Source organism: Dipodomys spectabilis, unplaced genomic scaffold, assembly GCF_019054845.1.
Source record: "Dipodomys spectabilis isolate Male_0828 unplaced genomic scaffold, ASM1905484v1 ptg000631l, whole genome shotgun sequence".
Taxonomy (NCBI): Eukaryota; Metazoa; Chordata; class Mammalia; order Rodentia; family Heteromyidae; genus Dipodomys; species Dipodomys spectabilis.
The window spans coordinates 407,605-424,965 of record NW_024871308.1 but is presented as its reverse complement, the minus strand read 5'-3'; the positions used below and the strand labels follow the sequence as shown (position 1 = coordinate 424,965).

Genomic DNA, 17,361 nt, shown 5'->3' with positions numbered 1-17,361 from the left:
GGCCAGCTGAGCAACTAGCTCCAATTCAGGCATTGGAAGAAAACAAAAGAGTCATTTAGCAGGTCACAGGAACCTGCCCTGACCTGCCAGGCTCAGCTCCACCCAGGGGAAAGTCAACCAACCCTGACAGAGAAAAATCTGCCCCCTGAAGAGTGACTTTCATCACTGGGTAAACATAGCCAGAGGCTGCCCCTCCCTACAGCAGCCTAGACAAACAAAACTCAGTAAACATAAACCCTGAGAATGGCTCCAAGCTGGGCTCTCTGAGAGTCTCAGGAGCTAGCCCAACAAGGAAAAGCTACTGATTGCTGAAAGGCCTCAACTCTACCCATAACCTAGTCTCATCACAGCATCTCCAAACTAGAGGGAACTCCCTTCTCCCTCTTTTGGGATACTCAAAGCAAATCTACCTCCCACTGAACTAGCCTGGGAGGAGGATCACAAGACAATGGGATAGGCAAAGCATTTTTCTGCCTGCTCAAACAAACTGACTTAAGAAAACAATCAAGCCACAGGAAAACCAAACACCACAAGCAGACCAGAGACTCCACCAAGAGACTGGTTATGGACATGGGAGATACACAATCATCCCATTGCCCTCATTCCCCCCCCCCCCAAAAAAAAATCAAAGAACTGTTTTTTAAATTTTATTTTATTTTTTTATTGTGAGAATACAGTACAGAGGAGTTAAAATTACATGGGCAAGATAACGAGTATATTTCTTATCAAGCGTTTTGGCCTCCTTGTTTTTTCTCCTTCCCATCCCTTCCAATACTTCTCCCCTCCCCACACCGGCTCCTCCCCCACCCCCCACCAAAGTTGTTAATTTCGTTTTTTTACATAGTGAATTGTACATCTCATTGTTGCAATCAAAGAACTCTTATTTGAACCATTTAAAAAATTTTTAATTTTAAAAATTGTTTTCTATTAATCTTATTTTCCTCCCATAATGTTTATTGTAGGTGTATAAGTGTGTGTGTGTGTGTGTGTGTGTGTGTTTGCACATGCGTTTTTTATCTCCTCTGAATTTTTGGTCCTTTTTACGTATTCTTTTCATTTTTTTCTTTTTCTTTTTTTGCGTGACAAAATTGCTGTTTGGCTCATTCCCAGATATATACCTGTCGTTGATTATTAGACCTTATACCCCATTGTGTACACATTTAATCCAGAAATTTATTACTCAATTCACAACCTCTTAGGCTTAAATTTTTAATAGCAGTATTATCTCTTTATATGTATATAATTTTCAAGTAACTAATTTTAAGAATTTTTATTTTTTATTTTTCATTTTTCCTTTCAATCCATCCCTTCTTCTCATCTTATCCTTTTCTTCTCTCAATATCATTTGTTTAAACTTACATAATTTTTAAGTGTTTCACTACTTAAATTTAAATTTTGTTTTTTTCATTTTTTCTTGTTCTTTTTTTGTAATCTCTCTCCTATCATTCTATCCAAACCATGTCCCTCTCTAAGATTAGGACTTGGTTAAATACCACATTTTCTCGATCCATCCATCTACTGAGGGGCTTCTGGGTTGATTCCATATCTTAGCTATGGTAAATATAGTTGCAATAAATATAGTTGTTTTGGTAGCGTTAGTATGGTCTTGTTTGTGATCATTTGGGTAAATGCCCGAAAGTTAGATTGGTAGGTCATAGGGAAGTTCTAGGTGGAATCTTTTGAGGAACCTCCATACTACTCCAAAGTGGTGGAACAAGTTTCATTCCCACCAACAATGGAGTAAGGTTCCCTTCTGGATACATCCACTCAAGGATCTGTTGTTATTAGACTTCTCTATTATAGCCATTCTAAATGGCTTGAGGTGGTATCTCAATGTTGTTTTGATTTGCTTTTCTTTTATGGCTTGGGAGGTTGAGCAATTCTTCATGTGTCTGTTGGCCTTCCTTCTTTCCTTTTCAGAGAAGTTTCACTTGAAGTCTTTAGTCCACTTATTTATTGGGAAGTTGTTTCTTTTAGGATTTGTTGTTGGGGGATTTAATGTTTTGAGTTCCACATATATTTTATATGAGACCCTTGTATATTGTATGGTTAGCGAAGATCTTCTCCCAATCAATGGGCTTTCTATTGATCTTGCTAGCTATGTCCTTTGACATGCAGAAGCTCTGCAATTTCATACAATCCCATTTACCCAACATTTCTTTGATTTGTTGTGCTTCTGGGTCTCTATTAAGAAAATTTCCGCCTCTACACAGAAGACCTACGGTATGTCCTACTCCATCCTGTAATGTTATCAGGGTGTCTGCTTTGACTCCGAGGTCTTTGATACATTTGGAGTTGATTTGGTACAGGATGATATATAAGGATTTAGCTTTAGTTTTCTATGAGTGATTAACCACTTTTGCCAGCACTTTTACTGAATAGGCTGTCTTTCTTCCATTCTATTTTTTATCTCCTTTATCAAAGATTAGGTACCTATTGGTCTGTAGGCTCATTTCTGGGTTTTCAATTCTATTCCATTGGTCTTGAGGTCTGTTCTTGTGCCAGTACAAGCTGTTTTGTTTGCTAAGGCTTTGTAGTAGAGTTTGAAATTTGGTATTGATATTACTCCAGCACTGTTCTTTCTGTTAAGGATTGCTTATGCTACTCACTGCCTTTTATCATTCCATATGACTTTTTGGATTGCCTCTTCTATTTCCTTGAAGAATGAGATTGAAATATTGATAGGTATTGCATTGAATTTTTAGATAGCCTTGGGAAGTATTGTCATTTTCACGATGTTAATCCTTCCAATCCAGGATCAAGGGAGTTTTTCACTTTCTAAGGTCTGTTTTGATTTCCTTTTTCAGGTTTTCAAAGTTTTCATCATGGAGATCCTTTACTTCTTTGGTTAAGTTAATTCAATATTATTCTATTTTATGTGGAGTTATTAAGAATGGAGTTGCTTTTCTGATTGCAGCCACGCTTTTCTTATTGTTGGCATACAGAAAAGCCACTGATTTTTGAGGGTTAATTTTATACCCTGATACATTGCCATAGTTTTGAATCAGCATGAGTAATTGGGGAGTGGAATCCATGGGATTCTTTAAATACAAGATCATGTCATCTGCAAAGAGGGAGTGTCTTACTTCATCTTTCCCTGTTTGGATCCCTTTTCGGTTTTCATCTTTGCTTATTGCTGTAGCTAGGCATGCTAATAGTAAATTGAAGAGAAGTGGAGAGAGTGGACATCCTTGTCTCATTCCTGAGTTATGAGGAAATGTCTTTACTTTTTGACAATTAAGTATAATGCTGGCAGCAGGTTTGTCATATACAGCCTTTATTTTATTGAGGAATGTTCCCTGGATTCCTAGTTTATCCAGAAACTTCATCATAAAGTGGTGTTATTTAATTGATTTGTGTATATTGAACCATCTTTGGATCCCTGAACTGAATCCTGTTTTATCATGGTATGTAATGTTTTGGATGAATTGTTGAATTGTTTGGCCAAAATTTTGTTGAGAAGTTTGGCATCAATGTTCATCAAAGTAATGGGTGTATAATTCTCTTTCTTTGATGAGTTCCTGCATGGTTTTGGGATGAGGGTTTTGATGGCTTCATAGAATTAGTTTGGTCCTGAGATTTCTCTTTCAATTTCATTGAAGAGTTGGAGGAGTATTTGTATGAGCTCTGCTTTGAAAGCCTTGTAGAATTCTGCTGTAAATCCATGTGGTCCTGGGCTTTTCTTAGACATGAGGTCTCTTATTGCTTTTTCTATTTCAATGCTTGATATGGGCCTGTTAAGATGGTTTAATTCATTTGCTCCTTTTCAGTTGTTGCTGTTGTTGAGTTGAATCTGCTCATCCAATGTGTCTACTGCCTTTGTCCTGGAACCTCTCTGTTGTAGGTATGGCGGGTTGGGTATGGCCACCACCAAAGCTGCCTCAGCCATGGCTACAGCAACTGCTCAGATCTGTCTCCTTCCCTGGATTTTCCCTCTCTAGCCAAACTCTGTACTGTGATGGCACACTGGGTGTGATACTCTAGCCTAGTAGTGTTCACTGGAACACTAAAATAGCTTTCTATGCGAGAGATTGTTTAGCCTCCAGCTTCTTCTCCACCGTCTTCCCCCCACTTCTCATAAGCATTTTCTTATTATAGATTATTCTAGATTAGCTATATTATGATTGATAATGACCAAGATTGACAGAAAGGTGAAGGAAAATTGTATACACTTCCATGAGGTTCTGACCTGCGTTTCACAAAATGTTATAAAAGCTCTCCATGAGAAATCTAGCAGCTGCATTTCTAAATAGTCTTTGCGTGCTTACACTTTCTGATAATGTTTCAATTCAAGTACTTCTCCTTAGAGTCCCATACCATTCAATGATGCTGTATTAGATCTTTGTTACATCTTGAGTTCAGCTCTTGGTGATTAAATTTGTGCTTTTCAAATTAGCTCTCGCAATTCCATCCACAAAATGCAGACAAAAATTATCTAAAATAAATTTGTGGGCAAAGAGCGGGAAGATGGCGGAAGAGAAGCTGGAATCTGAACAAGCTCTTGCATAGAAAAGAGTTTCAGAGTTCCAGTGAACAGTCCCAAGCCAGAGAATCACACCAAGTGTGCCATCACAGGACAGAGAGTTAGTCAAGAGAGGGGAAGCCAAGCAGACACATCTGAGCGCCTGCCAGCAGCTGCTGCTGCGGCGGCAAGGTCACGGCAGCGACCACCGCCACGGGGGCACACCTGAGACACAGCCTGGGACGAAGGAGCCAGACGCAGCGGATGAGCAGATTCTACTCAACACCAGCAAGAACCAACAAGGAGCGGACAACTTCATCCTGCACTTTGCAGACCAGAGACGACCCGGGATCCAAGACTCGGCGTGAGTAGAAGCCCGACTTCCTCACTCCTTCTCAGGGAGCAGAGGAGGGAAGGCCACCCCTCCCCCCACAGCACCGGTGATCTCCATCTTGGATACGACAAAGCTCGGAGGAGCGGCTAGCTCCAGCTCAGGCCTTGGAATAAAACTAGTCATATAGCAGGTCACAAGAACTTAACGGCGAAGTGACCTCACAGACTCAGTTCCATCTAGGGAAAAGTCACCCAGCTTAGGCGTCAGCCATTGGAGTGGCTCTCCTCACCGGGTAACCAGAGCCAGAGGCTGCCCCTCCCTCTAGCAGCCACCACAATCAATTGAAAAACAGAAACCCTGAGAATGGCTCCAGGCTGGGTGCTGTGAGTTTTTTTCACAAAATAGCCCCAGGGAATAGCTACTGTTTGTTGAAAGGCCTCAACTCTACCCAGAACCTAGCCTCAACACTGCATCCCCCTCTTTTGTGATTCTCAAAGCAGATCACCCTCCCAGTAAACTAACCTGGGAGGGGGATCTCAAAATCTTGGGTAAAGCAGAGCATTTTTCTGCCTGTTCCAACAAACTGACATAAGAAACCAATCAAGCCACAGGACCTCAAGCTGACCAGAGACTCCAACCAGACTCTGGTTACAGACAAAAGGGAGATACAGGACTCTTCCCACCCCTCCCCCCCAAAAAACATCAAAGAACTTTTTTTTTCTTCTTCTTCTCTTCTTTTTTCTTTTTTTTTCGTTTTTTGTTACCTTATATATATAAAAAAATTTTTTTGCTTTTCTAAAACTTTTATTAATCTTTAATTTTTGCATTTTCTGAAAAAATAATTGTTTTCCATTAACTTTTTTTTTTCTTTTTCCTCTTATAATTTTTATTTTAGGAATACGTGAATGTGTGTTTTCCTTTCTTTTCTTGTCATCTTTCTCTTTTTCTTTCATTCTTAATTATCTTTTTGTTTTTTGTCTGGCTCTACTGAACTTCTGATCTTTTCTTCTCACTTTCCTATCCTTTCCAACTTTTCCTCTTTGTTCTTCTTTATGTGACTTAACTCTTGTCCTGCACATCCTCAGATAAACCCGTAGTTAACCAGTAGACCCTATCCCCCATTGTGTACACACTTAATCCACAAACTTATTACTCAATTCAAAACCTCTGAGACTTAAATTCATTAATAGCAGTACTACCTCTTTATACCTATATAATATTTTAAGCATTTTTTTAAAGTTTTTCACTTCTCCTCTATGTCCCTCCCTTTCTCTCAACAAATTCATATTCCTCTATAAATAGATGGTTTTTTAATCTCTAAAATAGCATTAATTTTTACGTTTCTATTTTTTTTTCTGGTCTCTTTTCATTCCCCTTTCCCTTTCTTTTTCTCTCTCTCTCTACTTGCATCCTACCCAACCTATTTCCTGCATTGTGATTAGGACATAGTTAACTCTCCCTGTGCCTCCCCACACCAATCTATTCCTATTTTTTACCCACATCTCTCCCTAACCCTAATAATTTCTCGTTTTCCAAATTCTTCTCTGCGGTTCGAAGCCCTTTAACATATAGTTGTTTGATGTCGAATAGATGTATCTGTTGAACTAGATTGTATCTGTAGACTATTGACTGTACAAATGCAAACTTTGGTTGATGGTTGCCTTAAGTTAGTGTTCTAGCACAAAACTGGTGCTATCTTCATCTTAAATGGGCAGAGTAAGCCGGAAAAACACAAGAAAAATGACAAATTCGGGTATCTCAATTCCCAATCTTGATAATCAGGGGTTAGAACAGATAATGAATAATCCAGAGGAGAGTTCCCAAACAGCTCTACAAACACTGGTGGCAAACATGATAAATGAAAAGTTTGACAACGTACAAAGTACTCTGTATGAGCGTGACAGGGAGAGAGAGGAGGCATCCCAGAAGTTTATACAGGAATATCATAAGCGTGAGGAAGCTACTCAAAAACTGATACAGGATTTGTGTGAACAATTTGAGAATACTCAAAGAGAAAGGGAGGAATGGCGTGAGCAGGCTGAGAACACTCAAAAAGATCTGCAGGAATCCTACGAACGGGAGGAAGCTAATCAAAGAGTAATACAGGAATTGAGAGACCAGGTAGAAAACACACAAAGATCACTAAAGGCATTCATGGAATCCATTAACAAAGAGCTGAAGGAAGTCAGGGAGACCACAAAGGGAATGCTGAATGGAACCCAACAGAAGGAATGGGAGCCCAAAGAAACCATAACCAATCAACTAAGTGATTTGAGGACAAACACTGAACACCAAATTAAGGAAGTAAAGAAATTCATACAAGACCTAAAACAGAGCTTCAACAAAGAACTTGCAGCCATCAAAGCTGACCAACTAGAAGGAAAAGAGATAAAAAACAAAGTAGAGAGTCTTGACAGCAGGTTAGACCATGCAGAAGATCGAATCTCAGGGATTGAAGACAGCCTAGATATTATAGAGAAAGAACATACAACCATCCAAGACAAGTCCAAGAAATATGATAGATCTATCCAACACCTGGAAGACACCATCAGAAGGCCTAATCTAAGGATAATGGGTGTAGAGGAGCACCTAGAAACAGAAGTTAATGGTGTAGGAAATTTGTTTAACAGGATCCTAGCAGAGAACTTCCCAAACATGCAAAAAGATAGGCCTGTTCAGATACAAGAAGCATTTAGAACCCCAAATAGACCAGACCAGAATAGGACATCGCACCACCACATTATAATCCACACAGGATCAACTCAGAACAAGGAAAAGATCCTTAAAGCTGTCAGAGAGAAAAGGGTAATCACTTATAAAGGGAAACCAATTAGAATCACCTCAGATTTCTCAGCAGAGACAATCAAAGCAAGAAGAGCCTGGAATGATGTATGCCATGCCCTAAAAACAAACAACTATCAACCAAGAATACTGTACCCAGCTAAACTCTCCTTCATAACTGAAGGCCAAATAAAAACCTTCTATAGCAAACAAAAATTGAAACAATACATCTCCACCAAACCAGCCCTACAAAAGATTCTTAAAGATGTCCTACACATAGAAAACCAAAAAGACCGCAATAAAGGCCAAGAAACTGCACCCAAACTGAGAATCCAAGAACCATAAGAAGAACCCAGTTTTCGCAGCCCCCAAGAAGGTAGATAACATGGCAGGAACTCCCAAATACCTCTCAGTCCTACCTCTTAATGTTAACGGACTGAACTCTCCAATTAAGCGACATAGACTGTCTAGTTGGATTAAAAAACAAGACCCTTCTATCTGCTGCCTGCAGGAGTCACATCTTGCCCGTAAAAACAAACACATTTTCAATGTTAAAGGCTGGAACAAAATCTACCAAGCAAACGGACTGCATAAACAGGCGGGAGTTGCAATCCTAATATCAGATAAAATAGACTTCAAATTAAAATTCGTGAGAAGAGATAAAGAAGGTCGCTACATAATAATTAAAGGATCTCTCCTTCAGGAGGATATTACAATTCTAAATATCTATTCACCAAACAATGGAGCACCCAAATTTATCAAAGAAACACTACTTTCCCTCAAATCCCATATAGATCCAAAGACAATAATTGTTGGGGATTTTAACAAACCACTCTCCCCACTAGATAGATCAACTCGGCAAAAACTCAACAGAGAAACCGCAGATCTAAACAGCTGCATAGATCAACTAGACGTAACAGACATTTACCGAACATTTCACAAAGCAGCATCAGAATACACGTTTTTCTCAGCAGCACATGGAACGTTTTCTAAAATAGACCACATTTTAGGCCACAAAGCAAACTTGTCTAAATTCAGAAACATTGAAGTTATACCTTGCATTCTCTCTGACCACAAGGGAATAAAATTAGAACTCAATACCAAAAGCCACCAAAGAAAGTCCGGTATCACATGGAGGCTGAACAACACACGGCTGAATCATGAGTGGGTCATGGAAGAGATTAGAAAGGAAATTCAAATGTTCATGCTATTCAACAAAAATGAACACACAAAATACCAGCTCCTCTGGGACACAACAAAGGCAGTACTCAGAGGCAAGTTTATAGCTCTGAGCTCCTACATCAACAAATTGGAGAGATCTGAAACTAGCAATTTAATGACACATCTAAACCTCCTTGAAAAAGAGCAGCAAGATAAACCCCAATCCAGTAGATGGAAAGAAATAATCAAAATTAAATCAGAATTGAATGAATTAGAATCCAAAAAAACTATAGAAAGAATCAACAAAACAAAGAGTTGGTTCTTCGAAAAACTTAACAAAATTGACAAACCCTTAGCAAATCTTATCAGAAAAAGAAGAGAACACACCCAAATTAATAAACTCAGAGATGAGAATGGAAACATCAGCATGGAAACAACCAAGATTCAGAACATTATAAGGGAATACTTCTCAACACTTTATGCTAATAAGTTTGAGAACTTGACAGAAATGGACCTCTTCCTAGCAAATATTGACATGCCAAAACTAAACCAAGATGAGTTAAACCAGCTTAACAGGCCCATATCAAGCATTGAAATAGAAAAAGCAATAAGAGACCTCCCAGCTAAGAAAAGTCCAGGACCAGATGGTTTTACAGCGGAATTTTACAAGGCCTTCAAAGCAGAGCTCACACCAATACTCCTCCAACTCTTCAATGAAATTGAAAGAGAAAGCTCACTACCGAACACATTCTATGAAGCCATCATAACCCTCATCCCAAAACCAGGCAGGGACTCATCAAAGAAAGAGAATTATAGACCCATTTCTTTGATGAACATTGATGCAAAACTTCTCAACAAAATTTTGGCCAATCGACTTCAACAATTCATCCAAAAAATCATACACCACGATCAAACAGGATTCATTTCAGGGATGCAAAGCTGGTTCAATATACGCAAATCAATTAATATTATTCATCACATCAACAGGAGCAAGAATAAGAACCACATGGTTATCTCAATAGATGCAGAAAAAGCATTCGACAAGATCCAACACCCCTTCCTGATGAAGGTTTTGGAAAAATTAGGAATCCATGGAACATTCCTCAATACAATAAAGGCTGTATATGACAAACCTACAGCCAGCATTATACTCAATGGTGAAAAACTAAAGCCATTTCCTCTTAACTCAGGAACAAGACAAGGATGCCCACTCTCTCCACTTCTCTTCAATCTAGTATTAGAATGCCTAGCTACAGCAATAAGACAAGATGCAGACATAAAGAGGATCCAAATAGGGAAAGAAGAAATAAAACTCTCCCTGTTTGCAGATGACATGATCTTGTATTTAAAGAATCCCATAGACTCCACTCCCAAATTACTCATGCTGATTCAAAACTTTGGCAAAGTAGCAGGTTATAAAATTAACCCCCAAAAATCAATGGCTTTTCTGTATGCCAACAATGAGAAAAGTGTGGTTGAAATTAGGAAAGCAACTCCATTTGTAATAGCCCCACAAAAAATAAAATACCTAGGAATTAACTTAACTAAAGAAGTGAAGGACCTCTATGATGAAAACTTTAAAATCTTGAAAAAGGACATCAACACAGAACTTAAAAAATGGCAAAACCTCCCATGCTCCTGGATTGGAAAGATTAACATTGTGAAAATGGCAATACTTCCCAAGGCTATCTACAAATTCAACGCAATACCTATCCAAATTCCAACCTCATTCTTCAAGGAAATAGAAGAGACAATCCAAAAATTCATATGGAACAATGAAAGACCCCGAATAGCAAAAATGCTCCTCAACGGAAAGAACACTGCTAGAGGAATATCAGTACCAAATTTCAAACTCTACTATAAAGCCATAGTAATCAAAACAGCTTGGTATTGGCATAAGAACAGACCTCAGGACCAATGGAATAGAATTGAAAACCCAGAAATGAACCTACAGACCTATAGCCATCTAATCTTCGATAAGGGAGCTAAAACAATAGATTGGAAGACACACAGCCTCTTCAGTAAATGGTGCTGGCAAAACTGGTTAACAACATGTAGAAAACTAAAGCTAGATCCTTATATATTACCCTGCACCAGAATCAACTCCAAATGGATCAAAGACCTTGAACTCAAAGCAGACACTCTGAAAACATTACAGGATGGAATAGGAGAAACCCTGGGTCTCCTCGGCTCAGGCCGAAATTTTCTGAATAGAGACCCGGAAACACAACAAATCAAAGAAAGTTTGGACAAATGGGATTGTATAAGGTTGCAGAGCTTCTGCAGGGCAAATGACATAGCTAGCAAGATCAATAGAAAGCCCACGGATTGGGAGAAGATCTTTACTAGCCATACAACGGACAAGGGTCTCATATCTAAAATATACTTGGAACTCAAAAAATTAAACCCCCCAACAACAAATCCTCAAAGAAACAACTGCCCAATAAGTAAGTGGGCGAAAGACTTAAAGAGAAGCTTCTCTGAAGAAGAAAGAAGGATGGCCAATAGACACATGAAGAAATGTTCAACATCCCTAGCCATAAAAGAAATGCAAATCAAAACAACATTGAGATATCACCTCACTCCAGTTAGAACAGCAAAAATCAAGAACTCTAACAACAACAGATGCTGGAGGGGATGTGGACAGAAAGGAACCTTACTTCATTGTTGGTGGGAATGTAAACTTGTTCAACCACTTTGGAAAGTAGTATGGAGGTTCCTCAAAAGACTTCACATAGAGCTCCCCTATGACCCAGCAATCCCACTTTTGGGCATTTACCCAAATGACCACAAACAAGGCCACACTAAAGCTACCAGCACAACTATGTTTATTGCAGCATTATTTACCATAGCTAAGATATGGAACCAACCCAGATGCCCCTCAGTAGATGAATGGATCAAGAAGATTTGGTATATATACACAATGGAATTCTATGCCTCCATCAGAAAGAATGACATTGCCCCATTTGTTAGGAAATGGAAAGGCTTGGAAAAAATTATATTAAGTGAAGTAAGCCAGGCCCAAAGAAACATAGGTCCCATGGTTTCCCTTATTTGCAATATCTAGTATAGGTATGAGTCAAGCTGAAAAAGTCAGAGAATGTGATGTTAGGAAAACGAACCCTCAAATATGTATTTTAATGTTTTTGTTTCTTTCATGCATGTGTTTCTAACGCATTTATAAGATTATTTCTTTGTTGCTTTGTATGTCCCTCCCCCACAGTGTAACCCCCGCTTTCACTATATTGATGTCAGTATAACATGTGGAGGAGACGGGGAAAAACAAGTCGTTTAAGGATTCAGGTGGACCTGTTGCAACAATGAGAAGTACAAAATGTCATGTCAAAACCAGCTTTACAATGTCGGTGGGGGGTGGGGAGGGGAGGTATGATTGGGTGGGGGGGAGGGGGGAGGCTGGGAAGGGAGGTGAAGGGTAAACAAAGGAGGAGGCTGCAATGTTTGGTAAGAAATGTATGCATTTTCCTGCCCATGTAATTGTAACCCCTCTGTACAGTATGTTCTCAAATAAAATAAAATAAAATTTAAAAACAAAAAAAGAATGGCAAAGAAAAAAAAATAAAATAAATTTGTATTTGTTGATAGTGAAAATATTTTATTTTCCATTACAAACATAGAATGTAGTAAAATTTTTCACAGAAATTACACTGCAGTAGGTTGTGGGCAGATTCTAATGAAAATGATAAAAACTGTGTTTATGTAGAGAATTTGAGCTTGCAAAATTTTAATATGCCTGTGCTCCTAAAACCAATACCTTACTTATATTGAGTGACAAATACAACTTACTATAAGTAAGTTTTCCTTGTACGTTTTTAATATATATTTTATTGTAAAGATACTGTACACAGATGTTACAGTTACATAAGTAAGGTAATGAGTACATTTTTATTGAGCATTGTTACAACCTCCTTTGTTTTTCCCCTACTATTCCTTACCTTCACACATCCCCAACACCTCCGTACATCCCCCTCTAATATTATCTTGCAAATCTCATTGTTCCAATGGGTCAACCTGTATACTTTCCTTGTGTCTTAAATGAAGAAATGCTGGCTTGTTTCATGCTGATTCTACTTGTGTAGACACACTTAAAAACACTTTCCAAGTCCAAAAGCACATAAATGAAATGCACATCATCTTTTGTGAGCTGGTATAATTGTGTTCTACACATTTATTGACAGGTTACAAATTATTCTCAAATTTTAATACATAAAAAACTTTCTTTTTTCTTATTTTCGTTGCCAGGACATCGGCACAACCTCAGTCAGCATTTTTCACTTTAGATATTTCATATGGTTTGGTTAAATTTTGACCTGCGCTCCAGTCTTCTGAGGAGTCACTCATCTGCTTAAGAATTGATGCTGGCTGTTGGAAAAGAGCCCAAGGAAGGATGCCATTTAAAGCCTTATAACTTTATTCTTAACAAGGATATTGTCCTACTAATTTGGCTGTTGAGAGTGTCTACAAGAGCAAGGATTCCATGGTGAGCAGGGAGACATCATATGACCTATACTTATTGAGATTTCTGAGTGACTTGCTATCACTTGTACTGCATTTTTCAAGTCGAATATCTCTAAACCTACAAGTTGGAAGAGGTAAGAGGAGTGGTAAAAGAACTCTTAGAGACAAATACATCTTCAACACATTTATTTCCAAGCAGTCTGTCTAAGGCATATTGAACAACTAGTAAAATTTATGTTTGCTATATATGTGTCTTTTTCCATTTGTGCATGTGTACATGTGTGTACATATGTGTGTATTTGTGTGTATAGTAACATTCATGTTTACATATATGGGCCGATATACACATATATGCATATATAAATAAATATACAAACATAAATATATGTTCATATATATCAGGTGTTCATTGATTTAATCTAGAATTCCCAGCGCATTGTCCTTATCACAAAGTGTACATGATAAACTGCTCTAAGTATCTGTGCTATATGAGGTGTATCCTTTGTACTCACTTCCCCCATTACCTTGTTTTTCATCCCTGTGAACAACTTCAGCCTACTTTCCATAGGATAGCGTTGTTTTTGTTACTTACTGATAATAAAAGAAAAAGAATTTTTAGGACCCAGGCTAAAAGTATCTTATCAGTCTCAATGATTCGTATGAGATAAAATTTATAATAGTACTAAAAGTGAAAAGGAATTCCTAGATCTGTTGTTTTGCCATTTAGAATGGCAAAGAATAATTTCACGTCACTGTTATAACTCTTGAAGAATGCAAGGGTAACTGATGGTCCTTATCATGTTCCCACAAAACCAGTGGACCCTGAAGGATAATAGTAGACCAGCAGAAATTCTAAGTAGCAGACAAGGAGCATGAAAGAGAAAGAGCGGAAATGAGAGAGAGTGAAAGAGAGAGAAAAATATCATAATACTTATAGTGTGTAACAGATAAACAAGAGGTTTATGAGAATATTCATACTGCTATCTTGAGACTCTACATATACATTTGAAGGTATTTGATGTATGATAACTCATCAACATAAAATATAAAATGATTTTGATAAAAAATAAAAATGACTCAGAAGAAATTATAAATGCAAAAACATTCTTCACAGAAGCAAACTCTCAGAAATATTTCTTGACTTTGAAAAGGATAAATTGGCTGCAGTTAGTATAAATTTAAAAGTATAACAATTCACGAAAATATAAAAATGTGTTCACATATTTCATTATATAACCCAAAGCAGAAAGCAAATATTGTTCAGATGATTTTTTAAATCACAGTTTCTCAGGTGCTGTGAAGGTGGCTCAGTGGTAGAGTGCTTGCCTTGCATGCATGAGGTCCTGGATTTCATGCCTCAGCACGACATAAGCAGAAAAATGTGAAAGTGGTGTTGTGGATCAAGTGATAGCGCTAGCCTTGAGCTGAAGAGCTGAGGGACAGTACCCAAGACCCAGAGTTCAAGCCCCACAACCAACAAAACCAAAGCAAAAAAAAAAAAACAAAACATAACAAAACAAAACAATTTTGTAGCCTCAATTCTGTAATAACACTACTTCAGCTTAGGGTTAAGATTTAGGTGTGGACATTTATCAACACTCCTGATTCAGGCTCTACTTGATAAAATTTTTAATCAGTATTTTGTTTTTACTTTTGCTCTTTGTACATTCACATGCACCTATAAAATATGCTATGGCCATCCCAATAATATTCTCAAAGTACCTCTTAATCACTACTCACAAAAATTTGTATTATATTACAACAAGGAAAAAATGCTATAAATAAAGAAAACAATAATTAAATATTAATGATTACTAAAATAAAAAAGAAAACAATTACCAGGGTTTTCAGTATTTGAAGTGTACACAGTTGATTTTACTATTTTCTCATATTCTTATACATTTAAATCTGGATAAAGCTATGAGTAGCTTTTAAATTTACCCACTAAGATTACTATTTATAGTTCATCTCACCATTTGTATGTGGCTTAAATCATTATTTGTTCATCACAAACATATAACGTAAGGGAGCCCTAAAGTTTTAACAGAAACTGTGTACTTAAAATTTTACCTCTTCACTCTGCTTCTTTACACAGTCTTTGCAACTTATTATTAGTAAAGTTTCTATAAACTATGAAATGTACATACTTACTAGTACATACTACCAGAAAAATTATATACTTTATCGAAAAATTTTATGACCTGCAAACAGTCTTGATTTTGCCATATATAAGCAAATCCCAAAATGAAACATATTTAAAACATTAAAACTTTTAACAAACCTTAACATTTGCTGCAATGATCATTATGACAGGTGCCTTGTGTAGAATAATTGAATTCTTCTTCCTATACATCTCATGAACAACAAATATCTGGAATTATTTTGTTTTTGGCATGTCAATCTTGACTTTATTCTTAAATGTGTGCTTATGTAAGAAATACATGTTTCTAAAATTTCACAATTCTTTTTAACTTATTTTTGTTGAATTGTGTAGTTTAAGAAAATCAATTACACTTTACATATAAAAAAATGTTCTGTGCTCAATTTGGCTGCACATACACTAAAATTGGAACATACAGAGAAGATTAGCATGGTCCCTGCACAAGGATGACATGCAACTTAGTGAATCGTTCCATATTTTTAAAACAACAGATGCTGGAATGGATGTGGCCAGAAAGGAAGCCTATTGCATTCTTGGTGTGAGTGTACACTTGTTCATCCACTTTGGAAAGCAGTTTGGAGGTTCCTCAAAAGACTCCACATAGAGCTCCCCTATTACACAGCAATCCCACTTTTGGGCATTCATCCAAATGATCACAAACAAGTCCATACTAAAACAACCACCACAGCAATGCTTATTGTAGCATTATTTGCCATAGCTAAGATATGGAACCAACCCCGATGCCCCTCAGTAGAAGAATGGGTCAAGAAAACATTCTGTGTGTGTGTGTGTGTGTGTGTGTGTGTGTGTGTGTGTGTGTGTGTGTGTGTGTGAATGTTCACTTACACAACCACTTTGGAAATCAGTCTGGTGAGTCCTCAGAAAGCTAAATATTGACGCTCCTTATGGCCCACTCATACCACTTCTAGGCATCTATCCTGAACAACAGGTACCAATATTCAAGGACAGATGCACCTCCATGTTTATCGCAGCACTGTTCACAGTAGCTAGGATATGAAAACAACCCATATATCCCACCAGAGATGAATGGATCCAAAAACTGTGGTAACTATACACAACGGAATATTTTCCAGTCATTAGAAAGGACAAAATAATGGCATTAGCAGGGAAATCAATCAACCTACAAGAAATCATGTTGAGTGAGGTAAGCCAAAAGCAAAGAGACAAACAGCACATGGTCTCCGTGATAAGTGGATTTTAAATCCAAAATGTAAGGTAATATGACAAAATTAACAACACTTAAGAAACCAAGGACTTCCACTCATCTGATTGAATCACTACTAAATAACCCCATTCTGCTGATCAAATGTGCACACTGAAGTGAAACCAGGAAGATGACACAGAACTAGAGGGAATCAGGGAAAAACATACAACAGCTGGATCCATCAGCTGCAATGGACATTGACCAAAATGAAATAAGCAACTCAATGTCACTGAAGGGAAGGAGGGAACAACTGGGAAAGAGGGAACAGCTGATGCTCTGCAAAACAAAAGAAATGTACATATTTCAAAACAAAAGAAGTATACATATGGAAGAAATAACTCTATTTCAAAGCTCAGAGAACTCATAAATGTTGTGGACCATGATAGACAATTTGCTCCATCAAAGTTACAATGTGTTTGTGACTTTAACTAAGCATCACTATCCCACAATATTGTGAAATTTGGGAAATTATGTAACCACTTAATCACAAGAAAAACATTTGAAAAAATGATGAAGGTGGAAAACTAAGTTGCTCTAAAAAACAAAAAAGGAAAATGTTCTGTGTGTATATGTGTACACACACACACACACACATATTACATATATATACATATATATATATATATGTATATATATATATATATGTATATATATTAATTCTATGCCTCCGTCAGAAAGAATGACATTGCCCAATTTGTTAGGAAATGGAAAGACTTGGAAAAAAATTATATTAACTGATGTAAGCCAAGTCCAAAGAAACA

At 37.4% G+C, this 17,361-nt stretch overlaps 1 non-coding gene across 1 annotated transcript; it reads left to right on the top strand.

Moving 5' to 3' along the window:
* The first annotated feature begins 15,750 nt into the window (after positions 1 to 15,750).
* On the top strand, positions 15,751 to 15,856 carry LOC122101133. The gene has a single exon (XR_006146312.1). It is a non-coding gene; the product is annotated as a U6 spliceosomal RNA (small nuclear RNA).
* The last annotated feature ends 1,505 nt before the right edge of the window (positions 15,857 to 17,361 follow it).